At 33.8% G+C, this 15,211-nt stretch overlaps 1 pseudogene; it reads right to left on the minus strand.

Moving 5' to 3' along the window:
- Positions 1-9,078: 9,078 nt before the first annotated feature.
- On the minus strand, positions 9,079-14,801 carry LOC140432068 (catalase-like; annotated as a pseudogene).
- Positions 14,802-15,211: the final 410 nt, after the last annotated feature.

A 15,211-nucleotide genomic window follows, 5' to 3' on the forward strand; every position in this document is an offset into this window, starting at 1 on the left:
GTCTTCCTCGTTTCTCTTCCTCGCATAGCTCTTTTTGGCCATCTGTTGTCGTCCATCCTCTGTACGTGTCCATACCATATTAACTGTCTAGTTTCTATTCTTTCAGAAGTTGTATGTACTCTATCTGTTTTTCTTCTAATTTCAGAATTAGGTATACGTTCTACTCTTGATATACGGCAAGCTCTTCTCAGGTAGTCCATTTCAACCGTGTCAACTTTTTTCTTTCCTTTTACTATCATTTGCCAACATTCTGCTTCATATGTAAGAATGAGCTCTACAATTACTTTGTAGATAGTCATTTTAGTTCTCATAGTAGCTTTGTTGGACCAAAGTATCGAATTCAGAATTTGAACACTCTTCCTGCCTTGTTGCACTCTATAGTCTATATTTCGTTCCGTTGTTCCTTTACTGCAGATAATACTTCCCAAATATTTGTATTCGTAGCACCTTTTCATTTGTCTAATTTCCAAATCCGGGTCTTCGTCTTCACTGCCTATTCGCATATATTCTGTTTTAGACATATTCATACTCATCCCCCATTTTTCGTATTTATCTTTGAGCTTTCTAAGCATATAATCTGCATCTTCTTCACAGCTTGCAATTAGTACTTGATCATCTGCAAAGAACAGCGTTGTCAGATAATGGCTGTTAAGCTTCAACCCCATTCCCGCACATTTTTGTCTCCACTGGTGCAGTGCTTCTTGGATATATATGAGAAGGGTGGGGGAAAGACAACATCTTTGTCTCAAGCCTTTCCTTACTGTAAATACCCTTGAGAAAGTATTTCCTGTTTTTACAGTGCTTTGAGGACATTTATAGATGTTCAGTATTGCTTTTAGATATGTTTTACTAAGGTCCGTTTTCGTCAAGACGCTAAATAAGAGTTTTAAACAAACTGTATCATAAGGCTTCTCCAAATCTATAAATACCAGATGCGTAGGGAGGTTTCGAGCTGTTCGTTTTTCAATTACTTGTTGAAGGGTAAATGTGTTTTCCACGTACGATCTTCCTGCTCTGAAGACGCTTTGTTCTTCAATTTCTTTATACTCCTCTTCTATTCTTCTTTTCAATATACGACCATATAACCTTCCCAGCGAGCTAGTTACGCTAATGCCTCTAATATTTCCGCATTCTTTTCTGTCTCCCTTTTTATAAATGGAGCTAATGTGGGCCAAATTCCAATCGTCTGGAATCGTTTGGCCTTCAATTAAGCATTTATTAAAAATATTCACTAAGCTTTCCAAAAGAGCATCCGGTCCATGTTTCACCAACTCGATGGGAATGTCTCCAGGCCCGGTTGTTTTTCCATTTTTCATTTGTTTCAATTCTTTCTTCAGTTCTTCTTTGTTTATCTTATGCACCTCTGAGTTTTTTGTCATTGAGATATGGTCAGGTCTTTCCATAAATTCGTGCCTACTTTCTGTTAATAGCGTTTCGTAATATGTTTCCCACTTTTTATTTTGAATCAGGTTTATATTTCCCTCATCTGTTCTTTCTTTTCTAATACTTTTTATGAATTTTCAAGCTTGTGTCACTTTGGTTCCTCCTAAGCATCGGTACATCTCTTCGCATTTCTCTTCCCAGTAGGGTAGTACAGTAACCATCGTTAAAACTGAAGATTATAAAAACAAAGTGCTATCCTTTATAGAAAATAACGGCATGTACAATAAAAATATCAATATTAACGTTTTTACCAACCTAGTTAGGAAAACTATCAGGGAATCACAAGTCCTACTAGGTAGAAAGACACAGTATAAAGTTCTGCCTGTACAAACTAAAATACCCAAGTTATATGAGTTGTTGATCATATAACTTAGGTATTATAATTTGTACATAAAGCAAATGTTTTTGAGAACATACCTATCAGACCAGTGATTCACCACTATCATCATCATCATCAGTAGCTCGACAACCCTTTCTGGGTCCTGGCTTGTTCTAGGATTTTCCGCCATTCTGTTCTGTTCCTTGCTTTGTTTTTCCAGTTGGTAATCTTAAGTGTTTTCAGATCTTGTTCCACTTGTTCCATGTATCTAAGTTTGGGTCTTCCCTTTGACCTTCTTCCTACTGGTGTTTGTCTCATAATATGTTTTGGTGTTTCAGTCTTCAACATTCGTTCAACATGGCCCATCCAGCGCAGACGTCCGATCTTTATGGATGTTATGATCTCGGGTTCGTTGTATGCTGTGTACAGTTCAAAGTTATATCTTCTGCGCCATATGTCATTTTCCTTTACCCCCTTATATATGTGTCTAAGGATTTTTCGTTCAAATGTGCCTATGTGCATATGTGATTCACCACTATATCTGTTGGCTAAACATTTAAACCAATATCTTAAAACTTTATATAAGGGCGAACTGAGATATGTCGTAGATAATAACATGACTTTAATTGAGAAGTTACAATAAGTCCAACTAACATCTGATGACATCATTATTTCTTTAGATATTAGAAATTTGTTTACGAACGTTCCCAGTAGTGAAGTAATTGATATTGTGTCATTAGAACTATGGAATTTAAATTACAGACCTGATGCTATTTTTTTTTATCATAGAATTTGCTAAATTTTTACAGTTATGGCTGAACCAGAACTTTTTTGACTTTAACAATACCGCTTATGTACAACCCCAATGTCTGGCAATAAGATAGCCTTTGTAACCAATTCTAGTGGATATCTTCCCTATGTGGATATGATTTGGAGACGAGCCACGTTTTAAAACACATCCTTTTTTTAAATCACATAAAATTTTACTCAAGATACGTTGACGATGCTTTAGTCATCTGGTCAGGAGTAGAGACACCCTAAACCAAATCTAAGATTACATTCATACAATAAGGTTCAATTTCATCATCATCAACGTCACAACAGGTTAGGTTATCAAAACAAACAAAATTTTGCTGCTTTATTTTTATAAAAACTTTTTAAGTTTTGAAAGCATATTAAAAATAATATTGTGCGTAATAGTTAAGTCGGTTATTGCTTTTTATATTTCATAAATAATAGACCGCACAAAGCCCAGTATTACTAAAATATTTTAAGATAAAATTTTGAAGTTATAATAACCAATAATTGTAGCGCTTGTTCCCAAGATCTTGGTACTGATGAAAAGCAAATAATAGCATGCGACAGTTGCCGTTCATCGATACATATTGCAGAACAATGCTCTGGCTTGTCCACATTCAAGATAAAGGGCAATTATTTTGCAGAAACGTCTACTTATGTACTTTTGTGCTACCTGTCGTGATGCATTTAAGAGTGTTCCTATGTTTGTGCGAAGATTTGCCAAGCTGACAGAAGAAATCACCAGTCTCAAAGAAAATATTACATTAATGGAAAATAGCAATTCACAGACAACAGCCAATTCAGTTTTTTATGAAGTACAACAACGTGTAGATAGAGCTCAAAATCTTATGATTTATAAAATTCCTGAATATAACTCTAATGTTTTAGCTGATCGCATTAGCCATGACAAATCTCAGGTGTGTGAGGTCTTTCGTTTACTTGGCTTACAGCAAAAGGAATCCACCATATCACATGTTATCTGAGTTGGCAAAGTGTTCAGTTACAATCAAGTTAGACATGTCAAAGTTATATGCAATGCTAACACGGTGAAATTGGCTTTTAAGTCTAGTAATAAGCTTCGAAATACAGTTTATAGAATGTCAAAGGATCAAACTAAGATGGAAGAAGATGCTTACAAGCCAGCTAAAAAGGAACTAGAGGAAAGAAAATCTGCTGGCGATGAAAATTTATGCATTAGATACCGCAGTGGTGTTCCTACAGTTTGTGAAGTTAAACTACAAAAAAACTAGTATCCTTCCCATTAAAAGTTTTTTATCAAAATGTTGGATGCATTCGTACTAAGATTGCGGAGATCCTGAAAAGTATTTCCTGCTGCTTGTACAATATAATTATTTTAGTGGAGAGTAACTTGAATGATAACATAACCGATTGTGAAATTAAATGTGATGGTTTTAGTATCTACAGATGTGATAGATCCCAAAGAACCAGTGCAAAGTTGAGTGGCGGTGGTATACTAGTGTTTGTTAACAACAAGCTAAAATCACAAACCATTAGTATTCGTGAAGATCGGGTTGAGCAAATATATATCTTATGTCATCTTAATGAAGTCAAGTTTGTAGTCGGTGGTGTTTACATACCTCCACAATCACCTCGCGAAGTATACAACTGGCATTGTGCTTACTTTCTGTGACCACATAAACTCTATTTCAATAAAGGCATCTAAACTTCTTGGTTTCGTTACTAGGAATTGCAAGTATTTTTCCATTAATTCAACAAGATTAGTGTATTGTTGCTTAGTTAGAACTATTTTGGAATACTGTTCAGTTATCAGAACAATATTGATACCATAGAAAGAGTTCAGCATAAATTTTTGAGATATTGTGCTTACCACATCCACACTACTATTGAAAATCATGATTATTTCCGTATCGAACAACAATTATCTTTACCCTCACTCAACAACCGTCGTGACATGTCAGGAGCTATATTTATATATAAGATCATACATGGATTTATTGATTGTCCAAACTTGTTAAGCCAGATTAACTTTAATGTTCCCCGTCAATCTCTATGGTACCACAATGTTTTCAATATTCCTTTCCACAGAACAACCTATGGTATTCACAACCCATTGGATAGATACATGGGGCTATTAAATGAACGCGATTTTGATATTTTCAATATAACTTTAACTCAATTAAAAAGATCTCTTGCTTTGTGATATGATTATCGGGATTGTTAATTTTGGTCTTGTTATACTTTGTTTGTTTTTTTAGTATGTAAGATTTTTAGTCTCATTTTTTTAAACTTTTTGATATTGATTTTATATTATAAGTATTTTCAAGTTTTAAATCCTAACTGTGATATTGTATATTGTAATTTAAACTGTTAATGGGGTTATCCCGTCTATTAAATAAATAAAAAAATAAATTTAGAAGTAAACTTTTTAGACCTGACTATTACTATTAATAATAATACTTTTGAATTTGATGTTTACAGAAAACCGATACATACTGGTACAGTAATACATAACAGTTCTTTTCACCCATTAAAACACAAATATGCTGCATTTCATAGCTATATTCATACACTATTAACAGTTTCCTAAACACATAATGCATTAAACAAAAAACTTAACAATGTCTATAGTAAAGCAGTTAACCATAGCTACTCTACTGAATTAATTGATAAAAATTTACACAAAAACCTCAATAAACATTTAGAAAATAGCTTATTCAGCACATTTATCAACTACTGCATAGATAATAAAACCTTATAGGGCACTATTATCCGTTCACAAATTGTCAAGAGCACGAAATGCGCCTCAAAGTCATAAAACGGTAGTAACATTTGTATCATCATAGGCGTTCCTGATGTGTTTATTCATTAAAATTAATGCGTTTTACATTTATTTTCCTTTCCAAAATGTTTATCAATATTAATAATGTTTTAATACTAATATATTTAGTAAAAAACAATTAAAACTTTCACGGCTAATGTTGGTTATTATATTATATTAATAAAAATAAGAATTTAACCATTAACAATTTTGTAAATAGGAATACCTTATCTCTTTGGATATTTCAATACTAATCTTCGCGTTTAATCACTTTACTAGAAAACCTGGAATTCATATCCGAAGGTACTATTCGTTGCAAGATAATTAGGATGGAATTCCCCAGATTTTTAATAATATAATGGGTATAAAGATGCCGGCTTTGGCCACGTGCCTCGTCTGTTCAGTTTATATTCGAAACTTAACTTGAAAGGGTGAAGTTATTACGAACGAAAACATTTTTTTTGTTTAGTACGTTTTTGATCTCATGTAATTTACGGCTCGTCGGTGTTTCCGCGTCTACGGCAGTAATTAGCGTCTCGAATATTTCTTTTGCGAATTATATGCAGTGCGTGAGCGATTTTTTATTCCATATACCTACGAACATATACGTACCTTTCGCTCGTGCTCGTTTTGTTGGATTGTTTGTGATGGCTTCATCATCAACATCATCAAGTTTTACAGCGGTACTGTTGCGTACAGTCATTAAGTCTGTCTATTCACCAAGAGAGAAGACTATTGTCCTGAATGTTCACGATGCTCTAGTTTCTCAGAATCCCATAAACACTGTTCGCAACATAGTCGAAAGTTGTGCCAACATGACTGGCGTAGGGGAGTCAACTATATATAGGTTCCTATCAGAAAGAAAAAAACACGGTATAGCTAACTCGAACACAAACGAACACTTAAAGAGAGGGAAAAAGCCTATTGAAATTGATGAATTTGCCAAAAATGGTATTCGAAGGAAAATTAATGGATTTTTTTTCAAAAAAGAAATACCAAACCTAAACAAAATTTTACAAGAAGTTAGAGACGACCCGGATTTGCTTCATATCGGAAGAACTAAATTGTGGCAAGTTTTAAAAGAATTAAATTTTCGGTGGGAGAAATCAGACCGAAAATCACTTTTCATTGACCGGGTTGAGATAATATGTTGGAGAAGAAATTATCTAAGATCCATGCGAAAATTCCGGGCTGAAGGAAGGCCCATCTTCTACCACGATGAAACGTGGGTAAACTCAGGTCATACTTAAAAAAAAAAAAATTGGTCAGATCAAAATATATTAAGGTCCAGGCAAGCCCTTATGGAAGGTTGGTCTACTGGTATCTCCCCACCTTCTGGTAAAGGCAGTAGATTAATAATTTCTCACATTGGCAGTGAAAAAGGATTTGTTAAGCATGGTTTGTTGGAATGTCAGTCCAAAAGCACAAAAGACTATTACGAGGAGATGACAGCTGATGTTTTCGAAGAGTATTTTGAGCAGATGATTGAACACATACCACCAAATTCAATTATAGTATTAGATAATGCACCTTATCATTCACGACTAGTATACAGACTTCTAACGACTGCGTGGAAGAAACAGGATATTCTTGACTGGCTGCGGAATAAGTATCTGCCTTACGAAGATGGAATGGTAAAAGCAGAACTTTTAAAAATTGCCCTTAGATAACACAAATCTAAGTTCAAGAAATACGTAGTTGACAAAATGGCGGAAAGGCGAAACATCACAGTCCTTAAACTTCCACCCTACCACTGCGAAATAAATCCAATTTAACTCATTTGGGCACAAATGAAAAGTTGTGTGGCTAGAAAAAATACGTCATCTAAAATACAAGCTGTACGTGAATTGTTATACGAGTCTTTACAACATATTACAGAACAAAACTGGAAAGATACAGAACATGTAATAGAAGAACAAAAAATGTGGGATCTTGATAACATAATTGATGCGACCGTAGAGACACAACCGCTAATTATTAACTCTCAAGACGACTCGGATTCCGAAGTTGATCCTATTTATTTTGAATTTGAATAGTTTTCTAATCGTAATTATATAAGGTAAGTAATAGTAGTTGTAATCGTAAGGTATTAAAAGGGGAAAGGCGCAAAATGTCGCCTGTCAAAATGTTCAATGTGTTTTAAATGTATCCACTTTTTTTCAATCCTGAGAAAACTAGAAAAATTAGAATAAATAAAAAGTTTCTTTTGCATGCAATATTTTCAATTAAAAATTATACTATATTTTCTCTTTTATTTTCACCCCTGTTACATAACATATTAAAATAAACATTGTAGAAGTTTTCAAGGACTTTCTGCCCTCAGTAATAATGTAATCTTTCATTCTGCGTTTAAATTTTTCAAAAATATTTATTAGTTTTCTCCGAATTCGAAAATAATGGATACATTTAAAACACATTGAAAATTTTGCCAGGCGACATTTGGCGCCTTTTTCCTTAATTAAATAAATGTATCTTTTACAAATAGTAAAAAACTTTTTATTTTTGAATAAAATAAAGAAGTTTTATTAAAACAAAAATACAATTTACATAAGTACAATTTAAAAAATATATTTATTTAGTTCAAATAAATGTTTCAATCATATACTCTACGACACTGGTCGGTCATCTGTAACCAAAATACCTTCGTAATCGGATTATAAGGTTGACTGCTGTATTGTATTCCTTCAGATACAAGGTGGGTTAGTCGAAAACATCTTAAACCGTCAGTTTCAGGTTGGTTTTTACTATTATATCGTATTACCTATCCTCTCTTTATTTCAGTTCTCTAATTAGGGTTAAACTTGTAGTGAGCTATCGACAAATTGTGAACCGATTATAACATTTACTGGTAAATTTTCACACACTTTATCTAAGATCTGTAAAAACTTTATTAATATATCTTTTAAGGATAGCAACAGCCTCGGTCATATTTTTGTAAACAACAAAGACAGAAGTGAATTAATGAAGTATTTAAGTAGAGTATATAAGCTTGAGATGCAATACCTGCGAATCCTTTTATATTGGCAGCACGCATAGATCCTTTAAAGACCGCCTCAAACACATTAGATACATCATTATCAGATTTTTTTTCAAAAATGCTGCAAATAACCGCCAAACAACTTGATTACAATAACATTTTCGGAGTGGAAATCGAAATGTCAAATATCAATAATTAAAAAATGTAATTTTCATTACAAACAATTGTGACTTAATCCCATATAAACATAATATTTAACTTAGACATCCACAAGAAAATAGTTCAGAATCTTTTTAGATTTTTATTTCATAAAACATGTATACAAAATATTAATCTGAAACGATTTTTTTACATATAAGACCCATGTTCCTTTGTAAGAAGGTCGTGCCCATCTCTATATCGAAGGTGTTAATTTATGCATACATTATCGGAAATTAAAAGGAAAATGTAGCAAAAGAACAGAAGAAATGGTGGGTGAAAAGTGAAAGTGAGTAGTAGGGGATTCTGAGATCGGAATGTGTGGCATTTCTTTCGAGTAAAGGGGTAAGACGACCGCGAATTCTACGGAATAGGAGACCAGTAACATTCGGAGGTTAAGAATGAAAAGAAATTCCTCGTCTTATGTTGTTATAAAATACTTTTAGATTAAAATTAATCTACTACCTTATACAATTATTATACTCTACACTATAACAATCAATTTTATAAACAAAGTAACAATAAAACACACTATTACTTATTAATTTTATTATTACCATAGATAAATGATTAATGATTACATTTGACATCAACATTTGACGAGGCAGAATGTTAAATTTGGTAATTCTTGGTTAATTTTATTTTTTCTTCTACAAGTTTACTTGCGTATGGATACCTGCACCTATTCCTTCCTTAATCCTTTTTCCAAAATCTTCATCTACTTTTGAAAAGTTCAGAACAGCTCTTTCTTGGAATGTACTGTTTGTTCTTTTTAACCAGCTAACAATATTTTGTATCAGCCTTCCTCGTTCGATTGGTTTTAAAACTCGTTGATATAGTAACCTGTGTAAGAAATTTTAGTATATTAAATTATGTATTTGAATTGTAGATAAATCTAATATAAAAGTTGATACTGCTACAGAATAAATAACAATCAGAATGCGCACTCTCAGATGCCGCATTTGAGTGTGTCAGCACGCGATCGCCATATTTTAAACGGAAACACAGACTCTGATTGAGAAATTTGCGACAAGCTACGTCCAAACAGTACATTTTTTATACATCCTTGTCAAAATTTCCCACTTTTATTTAAGTTGTATACTCGAGTACGACTATTAAAAAAAATTGTATTATATTTTATATATAATACTAATCCCAAACAGTGAACAGCCTAACACACAACACACGCTACTATTGAACTTTTTAATGCACACCAGATAAATATTTCACTGAATACTGGTTCCGTTTAAAACATGGCTGATTCCGTCTGCGCAAACGAGATGCGCGTACTTATCTTGACAAGCAGAGTGGCATCACGTGGGCATTCTAATTGTTCTGCATGGCGTCCAGGAGCATAAGACAATTTTTGGGAAGTATTTCAGCATAGGTACTACGGGTTCCTTTTTAGACCGTAGGTATCTAAGATAAATTAAAGAAAGGACTGCAAGGTAATAGCTGGGTGAATGTAAGGACCTGCGACTGCTGTATTGGATGTTCCATGTTCCAATGGTTCCAAATACCAGAAGCTACAAACATATAACATGCTACACAAAAACCTATCGTTTGATGATCACCAACCTTAGAAGACGGCACATTAAGAACAAAAAATGCTGGCGCAAAGATGTATGGGTATGAATCAGGATATGCAAGATTTGCACATTACACCGTTATTTTAACTAATAGCTACGAATGCGTACGTGTTCGTAGCTTGGTACATTGATTAAGTGAACAACGCAACTATTACTAGAAAATAGGAATTGAAGAAGCAATAAGACTAACGGTCATCCAAATGTCAAGATATTCCAAGATATGGACTCGTACTGTGCTTAACATTCTCTATCTTGGACCTTTGACTGGGGCTATAGCAACAAGATTGGAAACTGATAGGATGTGTATTTTATACAGATTCCTAAAATATCATAAATGGGTAACATGGGTGTAAAGTAAAACAGAGGGAAAATTACAATATTTACAGCACAAGAGAAATAAATCCAAATTTTAAGTTACTCAAATGCGTTCTGAAAGGAACAGTACGAGGTAAGGAAAGCGATAGGAGAAGGCTGGTTTGCTATACACAACTCACAACTCTTCAAATCAATAACAAATGATAATTAACATATCTTTGAAAAAAGAAAACGATTTAAAAAACATTTCCACACAAATAGTAAAACTAACAAACGATATTTACCTAGGCTGTGTATAATTATCATCATTTCCATTATCAACCCTTTGAGGCATCCCCACTCAACGGCCAAAATAGGAGATAAAGCTTTAGCTCTTTTGTCTTCCTCAGGTCCTTTGAAACTATTTGGATGGTATACTGGAGCAACCATTTTGACTCTTTGAAGAGAATCTTGGCCATCTCGCTGATAAGTATTAACCTGGAACGGGCTATTGACGGGGAACTGGGTATTGTTGATTCCGAGACGATAACGGTGAGTGTCACCGTAGTATAAAGAGACGACCTATGTAGCATTCTGTCGGGGGATGGTTCAATACCTAAAAAAAGTCAAAGGTCCATTACACAAATTAATACTTAAACTTAGAATATAAAATAAAATAAAATCAATGAAGCAGCTTACGAAGCGCTCGGCACAATCCAAAAGAACAAAAAGAATACTCCATTGTGGTGGACAATGACATCGCCAATGCAGTACACAACAAGAAACAAGCATATCAAAAGTGGCTACAAACAAATGATCAAGATGATAGACGAACATAGGCAAGATCAAACAGAGAAGTAAAAATTTAGTAACCTAAAGCAAAAAATATTTTCTGGGAAAGTAAATGCGAAGAACTCAACAAATATATAGGGTCAACAAGATCAGAGAAGCATGGAAAAACGGTATAAAATCAGAGAACAAACAGAAAAGAAACGAGTAGAATAGATTTAATAAAAGAAAGATCTTAGATCGAACACTATTCACAACTTATGGACTGAAACAAGACCTCAATTCACCAACATCAGTACAACAACATATGAACTGGAATTCAGTGAAGACGATGAAATAAACAGTACAGGAAGTCGAGAATGCAATACAAACTCTAAAAAATCGGAAGTCATGCGGACCACAAGGTATACCAAATGAAATTATTAAACATAGCCCACAAGTATTTACGGGAATTACTGGCGTATGTCTTCACCTTATTCTATAATGGACACGCCTTACCACCGAGGGGACAAAAGCACATATTAACAACATCTACAAAAAAGGAGATAGAAAGAATTGTTCAAACTACAGGGGGCTAAGTGTCATAAACTCACTCTCAAGACTGTATGGAAAAATAATAAAAAACAAAAATTGAAAAAGAGATGACAGATGTTGAAGAACAGAATGGTCTTTCGTGCAGGCAGATCCTGTATGGACAGTATATTATCTCTAAAGCAAGATATCGAGAAAAGATTAGCCCACAACCTTTCAACTTATACAGTCTTTATAGATCTGACAAAGCATACGATAGTGTACCACCTTTCAAACGCTTTGGGGTAAGCAATGGAAAAAAAAAACAAGGAATAAGCAAAAAAAAAATATACAAGCAGTACAACAGCTCTACAAAAATATGACGGCAAACATTAAAACTGGAAATAGATTAACTAGAGAAATTCCTATTAGTAAGGGCCTAAAGGCAAGGCTGCTGCATAGCGCCTACACTCTTCAATATATCTAAATGAGGTACTCTCATGTGTGGAGAAGAAAGTGCTGCAATATGGGCATCCCAATCGGAGTTGATTGATTGTACACGATACACTTCGCTGACGCTCCAAGCCATTTTAGCTGAAGACGAGAGTGATGTAGGCTACATGCTTAGAAGAAAGCTGGAAGATGAGTATACCAAATGGGGCCTCACAATTAATATACAAAAAACTGAGTACTTAGTTGTAGGAGGAGATAAAACCAGAAAGCCTACAAATCGAAACGGAAACTATTAAAACCAAAAAACAATTTTAAATACTTGGGAGTCCAATAACATTAAAAGTAGGAAGTAGCGAAGAAATACACTCCAGGATTGGCCAAGCAAGATCAGCACCAGACAGCTACAAGGACTATTATGGAATAAAAAAATAACAAAAGAAAATAAAAGAAGAATTTATAAAACAATAATAGAAAGTATAGGGATGTACGGCCGCGAACTCTGGGCAAAAACCAAAGAAACAAATCAAAAATTACTGGAGACGATGTTGCTAGCTCACTAGACTTGATAGGGTGAGAAACGAAGATATTAGGAGAGAAATGGAAATCGATCTAGACATAATAGACACAATCGAAGCCAAAAGACTTAACTGGTTTGGACACCTTCAGAGAATGCCTGAAAATAGATGGCCAAAAAAAAGAAGAATGGACTCCGCCAACTAGAAGAAAACAGAGGTAGACCAAGACAATCCGGGAGAGACGATGTCGACGATGCAATGACCGCCCCAGAGATCAACTACTGAAATGGCTTCGACAGGAAAACGCTGGAATTAGGAGCGAAAAGCGGGCGCCAGCTTAGAAGACTCGCTGTTATTTGTTTAATTATATATATATAATACATATAATCTACTACTTAGAATATACACTGTGTATCCGCTCATGGTACTTTTGAGACATTGGCTCCATTTTATAATAAAAATATTCTTTAAAGTTCGTTGCAACACAACATATATTTTGTTGTGATTTATTCAGCCAAAATTATGGCCAAAATATATATCTTTTTATTTCTGTAACAAGGGATACGAAATACAAGAGTTTTTGACAATATGACGGCTGGATCATCCACTATCCGAAAATAATCCAAAAAATAATCTCGACCTTTTCTCTAATTATACCTTGCACTGGAAGACTTATTACGTACGAGTAAGATCAATGTTGTATAAATTTGAGGGCAACAATCGCAGGACGTTGTATTACGATAATATCCAACATCCTACTCCGTGGTTAATATATATCTTAACTGCAACACCCCTTTAAAAGAGTTCTCCAAAAATACACCAACACCTTACTGATAAAAATCAAACTAATCGAGATTCTTGAACGAGACTACCTTAACTGCACAAACATCTTCACCGATGCCTCTGAATCTAATGATTGCATTTGTTACTCCAACGTCTACTTTCCAACGTCTTTCTCTTCTTAGAGTGCCTTCTCCTACGAAGGTTGGTCTTTATTGGGTTTTGATAATGTTAGTGCTAGTGTTAATTGAAAAATCTTTAGCATATTTTATAAACACTAAAAATGCTTGAATTTACACTTTATAAGCATTTAAATTACCTGGTATTAAATGAGAAACTCAAAAGCAATCTGTTCTATTTCTGAAAAATAGTTTGTAGGGTTTTTATTCAGGACAAACCTCCTACGGGAATTAAGGATAATCAGCATGTAACCACACTTTGGAATCATCAAAAGGGTCATAAGAACTTTTGGCTGCTTGCTCTGGTGTCATAATCTGCACATACATATTCCAAGATGGATACTGGCCACTGTCTATAGCGTTGTATAGGTCTCTAATGAGATATTCGGGATCAGAACCTGCTAGTTTTTCTGCTTGGTCTGACAGCAAGTTTGAAATACCTAAAAAATGGCATATTTTAATGAGTTAGAGATAAATATTTTGGTTTTTCTTTCATTTTTTTGTTAGTTTATACGAATTAGTTTATATTTATGTATGTATTGAGCGAAAATTGGTATGGAAGTGATATTTGCTACACACTGATTATTTGTAGAAAATAAAAAATAACTTAAATTTGCTTACAATTGTCTTGTTGCAGATACAGATGGCCTTTATAAAATAGTGTATAAAAGTCTTTGTATTCAGTCCTATTTCATTTTTTCTTTTCCTTCTTTAGTTTCACTTTTTGCAAAAATATTATTCATTGGCATATTTTATTTCTATATCATTTATGTGATATAGAGAAGACCCACTTTAGGTCGTTTTATGTTTGTTTGAAATTTTTATTCAAGCAATAAGATTGTTATCTTAGTCTATTCTAACTGTAATATGATATTTAGGGAATATATTAAATTCACTTATTTACCTTGATTGCTTAAATAATGAAATTTGCAATATACTAGTTTTCCGTGGGCATTCACAAAGGCAAACGTATTTACACCATAACCATGCATATGTCTATAACTATCGGGAATTCCTCTATCAGCAAACATCATTAAAAATAGAGTGCATAGACTCTTCACGAAGCGTGATGAAGTCCCAAAACATGTCGTAGTCTGGTCTAATATGGGTAACTGGATTCCTAAGAACAAACCAAAATAAGATAAATAAAATAGGGACTATCAATATTTTGAGTATATTCAATATTTTTTTTTATTTTTTACATCTAATAAGCATTTATTTATACATACATCAAATATATATATATATATATATATATATATATATATATATATATATATATATATATATATAAGTACGATAAAAGTACGCAAGACTGCATACCTTGGACACATACTAATAAATAATAAATATAGTCTTCTGCAGGTCATCATGCAGGGTAGAGTCGATGGCAAAAAGGGAATAGGTAGAAAGAGGAAGTCATGGCTGCGAAATATTCGAGACTGGACAAACATGACTGTAGACGAATTATTCCACGTAGCAAAAGACAGAGAAGCTTTTAAAAATGTGGTCGCCAACCTCCGTTAATGGGGACGGCATAGGAAGAAGAAGAAGATATATATATATA

Source organism: Diabrotica undecimpunctata, unplaced genomic scaffold (genome assembly GCF_040954645.1).
Source record: "Diabrotica undecimpunctata isolate CICGRU unplaced genomic scaffold, icDiaUnde3 ctg00002724.1, whole genome shotgun sequence".
NCBI lineage: Eukaryota > Metazoa > Arthropoda > Insecta > Coleoptera > Chrysomelidae > Diabrotica > Diabrotica undecimpunctata.